General features: G+C 41.0%; 1 pseudogene; it reads right to left on the reverse strand.

Annotated features, from left to right (window-relative positions):
• Positions 1–398: 398 nt before the first annotated feature.
• LOC130027233 (60S ribosomal protein L35-like) lies at positions 399–860 on the reverse strand (annotated as a pseudogene).
• Between the last annotated feature and the right edge of the window lie 3,667 nt (positions 861–4,527).

The following is a 4,527-nucleotide window of genomic DNA, read 5'->3' on the forward strand; positions in this document are numbered from 1 at the left end:
ACCACCATGGATAATATCCCCCCCATCCCCCCATCCCCCCCTGCCTCTGTGGCAGGGCAATCCCCTGTGTTCTCTCTCTCCTTTTGGGTGTTGTGGTCTGCAAAAGAGGCATTGAGTGGCAAACATGTTCAGTCCATAGTCTACTTTCGACATGCATCTCCCCTCCTGGGAGGATCCTCCAAACACCCTTTATTTGGTGCTCCCTTCTCTATCTGAGCTGCCCTTTCCTCTAGAATGCCCGGCTGGCCACTAAGCTATGGAGTAATCCTCCTGGTGCTGATCTCAGCTATTTAATAAGACAAAATTTAAGGTTTTTTTCCCACTCTTAATTCATAAATGTCTTCTTTTTTTTTTTTTTTTTTTTTTTTGCCAATGAGTGTGCTTTATGTGGCCGCAGCTCAGGCCTTGACCGGATACTTGAGCAGCGGGTAGAGCCGCTTTTCCCGCTGCTGCTTCTTGGTTTTCAGGCTCTCCGCATGCTTGTTGAGTCGCACGAGTCTTCTTGGGCTGCAAATCGAGGGGCTTGTACTTCCTGCCCTTGTAGAATTTTCTGAGGTTTTCTTTCCGAGTCTGGTTAATGACGGTGAGAACATGGGCGATAGATTTGCGGATAGACATAGATTTCATGAAGATTTGTCACTTCATATATCGTATTCTTGAAACAATGCAGTCAACATCATGTCCTGAATGGGATCTTGGAGAGCTTGGATGCCGCGCCGCCCATCACTTTGGCGACCCGCAGCTGCGACAGCTCCACCTTCAGGTCGTCCAGCTGCTTGAGCAGCTCCTCCTTCTTGCCACGAAGGTCCAGGGCCTGAATCTTGGCCATGTCTGATAAAGCCGCCACCTCCGAGGCCTGCTCCGAGGGAAAGAGCAATTCATACATGTCTTTACCCTCATCTTCCTGTTCAGATTCAGCAGTTTTTTTAAAAAACATTTATTATGTGCTAATCTGTTCATAATACCTGCAATTACTTGGCTTTGTAGGATATTTCTAATCTGTTTGTGATATCTGCTGTTGTTTGACATTACATATTCAGAAATAGGTGTTTCATCTCCAAATCATGGGTTCCTTAAAATATCAGTGGATTAATATCCTGGTATTTAACTAAACTATACAAAAATAGTTTGATTGCTGGGGCCAGAGTGTACAGTGGGTAGGGCGTTTGCATAGCATATGACTGACTCATGTCTGATCCCTGGCATCCCATAGGGTACCCCAAGCACTACCAGGAGTGCAGAGCCAGGAGTAACCCAATCTCTGAGCATCACCGGGTGTGACCTACCCTACCCACCGCTCCCAAATATTTGGATTGGAGACTGAAAATTCAAGGGCCTGGAAACATTCAGGAGCCCCAGATTTGATACCTGGCAGGACATGGTCCCCCAGCACAGTTAGGAGTGAATTCTGAGCAGCCCTGGGGACCACAAAATGTGGCATACAAACAACAAAAAACAATTCAACAAAAAAGATTTGGAATTATATTTTTATTATACAAATTTGAATATCAGGGGCTATGGGAATGGAGGTATGAGAAATTGGTATGAGTTTGGGGTTGCTGTTTTATTTTGTGGTGTGAGAAGCTGACCCTAGGACTTTAAACAAAATTTATGTTTTATTACTTAGCCATAACTTCAGCCTCAATCATCTTTTTAGTTATTATTATTTGGAGTTTGAGCCACACCTAGTGATGCTCAGGGCTTACTTTTGGCTCTGCACTTAGGAATTATTCCTGGCAGTGCTTGGGGGACCACATGAAATGCTGGGGATCAAACCTGGGTTAGCCACGTGCAAGGCGAGTACCCTACTCACTGTGCTGTCACTTTGGTCCCATATTGTTATTATTATGTAAACTTTTTATAAATAAAAAAATGGTAGAAGTGAAAAATGAAAGTCGTCGATTCTTATCCTTTTCTCCATTATACCAGGCATCCCTCCATGAAAGAGCTAGTGTCCCTTTGAATCTGGGATGCCTTAGAACTTTAATTAATCAAATGTGATAGTTTGAAAATGTTTTAAACATAGATTTCATGAAGACTTGTCACTTCATATATTGTATTCTTGAAACAGTGACAAGTCTTCATGAAATAAATAAATAAATAAATAAAATAAATAAAATTATGGAAAAAAAAGTAAGGTGGAGTTCATGCCCAATTCAATCAGCTAATCAGTGGCTGAATAAATGGCAGTACTCCTACATAAAAAAGAATATAAAGTACTGGAACTAGAGGGATAGTACAGCAGGTAGGGAACTTACCTGATCACAACATTCACAACTATTGTGATCAGAAGAAGAGGAGACAAATAGCCTACTGCATTCCATTCTCATTCCTGATGTTTTGTAGTATAAATATTATTTGGCTACATATTTTAACTATAAAATAATTATAAAACTGCAATATTTATATATTATGTTAACTATGAAATACTTAAAAGGAGAGAGAGAGAGGAACAGAGACAGAGACAGAGATAGAGACAGAGAAAAGTGCCTGCCATAGAGGCAGGTAGGGGCTGGGGGTGGCAGGAGAGATATGGGGATATTGGTGGTAGGAAATGTACACTGGTAGAGGGATGGGTGTTGGAACATTGTATGAGTGAAACTCAATCATGAAAGCCACAGTGATGTGGTGATTCAATAGAAAAAATAATGAAAAAGAAGGGGCCAGAGCCATAGTACAATGGGTAGGATGTTTGCCTTGCACAGGTCCAACCCAGGTTCAGTCCCTGGCACCCTACCTGGTTCACCGAGCACCACCAGGAGTGGTTCCTGAGTGAAGAGCCAGAAGTAACCTCTGAGCATCGCTGGGTGTGACCCAAAAAGTAAAAAAAAAAAGTAAAAGTAAATATTAATCTAAAGAAAAAGTTGAGTAGATATCTGAACCACCGTGAAATGTCAAAGACTGAATAAACTATGTCTAATAACTATTTAAAAAATTAAAAGATAAATATGATTTTAATGGAACAAAATATTATTTGATTACATAAGTTAGATATTGCTTTTTATTCAATGTACTATTATATGGGCTGGAGCGATAGCACAGCAGATAGGGTGTTTGCCTTGCATGCGGCCAACCTGGCTGACCCAGGTTCAATTCCTCCGCCCTTCTTGGAGAGCCCAGCATGCTACCAAGAGTATCTCGTCCACACAGCAAAGCCTGGCAAACTACCAATGATGTATTTGATATGCCAAACACAGTAACAAGTGTCACAATGGAGATGTTACTGGACCCGCTTGAGCAAATCGATGAACAATGGGAGGACAGTGACAGTGACAGTATTATTATATAATATATTTATGTCTGTCTGGAAGGGTTGATCTACCTTGCCCAGGAGAGAAGTTTAAGTAACTTTTCCTTCACTTCCTTCTTTTTTTTTGTGATCGTGGTCTGTAACTCTTTCTTTGTGTGAGTCAAACCAAGAAGCTTTGTCTCCCACAACCTCTCCTAGTAACTAGAACATCTGACTAGGGCTCCTACTGACACCCATCTCTGTCTCAACTTAACTCTATCTCAAGTCATTTCTCCTGAAAGTATCCAGCATGGCTCTTGTATCCAGTAATGCCATTTCTCCTTTTGAATAATTGAGTGATTTTCTTGTTCTGTTTTTTTTGGGTTTTGCCCACACCCAGTGTCTCCGGGGCTTACTCCTGACTGTTCAGGTATCACTCCTTGGAGGAGCTTGGGGACCATATGGAGTGCCTGGGATCAAACCAGGGTCAACCACATGCAAAGCAAGTACTCTGTCCACAGTACTTCCCATGACTTGAATTCCAGAATATTAGAGGCAGAAGAAACCTTAGAGCAGGTTGGACTAATGGTTCCAGCATGTGACATTTGAACTCCCAGAGATGCTGGACTTAATATAATGATCTTTGACTCCCACTTCTGTCCTGGTTCCTGTCCCTATCATACTCATTGGGCAACACATTTGACAACATTAACATGTATATCCAGAGCTCTTTTGTACACAGTTTTCTTTTGGAATTATGAATTTGACATTTAAAAATATGCAAAACACTGATTTATATAATCCCCTCATTTTACAAATGAAAAACGTATTTTGAATTAGTATTATTTGGGTGTAATCTTTGACTTCCAACCTTAAAGCTGTTGTTCTTTCTTAAATGCTGAAATACAATAATCCTCATGGTTGTATATTAGCAACCTTTGTAGACTCTACCACAAGGAGAAATAAAGGGCCCTCACCTGGATCTAACTGAATTAGAAAGAAGCAACTTCTCTCTCCAGAGTCAATGTCAAGGTTTGCTACAAGGCATTGCCAAGATACAACCAATACGCAAATAAATATCCTTAAAGAGCACACTCACATTTCTAAAAGCTCTCCTATTCCTCTGCCCCCTTTTAGTTTTTCCTCCAAATAACCTCTTTTGCCCTCTCCCACTGCCATGGATAAATGAAAAATCCTAAATTCCAGATAATAACTAATTAAATACAGGGAAGGGAGTTAATCCTATATGTGTCCCAGAAATCTAGAGATTAGCTCTAAAAGAGAGTGTCAGAACCACA

The sequence above is a fragment of the Sorex fumeus genome, unplaced genomic scaffold (genome assembly GCF_029834395.1).
Source record: "Sorex fumeus unplaced genomic scaffold, SorFum_2.1 ptg000036l, whole genome shotgun sequence".
In the NCBI taxonomy this organism is placed as follows: domain Eukaryota; kingdom Metazoa; phylum Chordata; class Mammalia; order Eulipotyphla; family Soricidae; genus Sorex; species Sorex fumeus.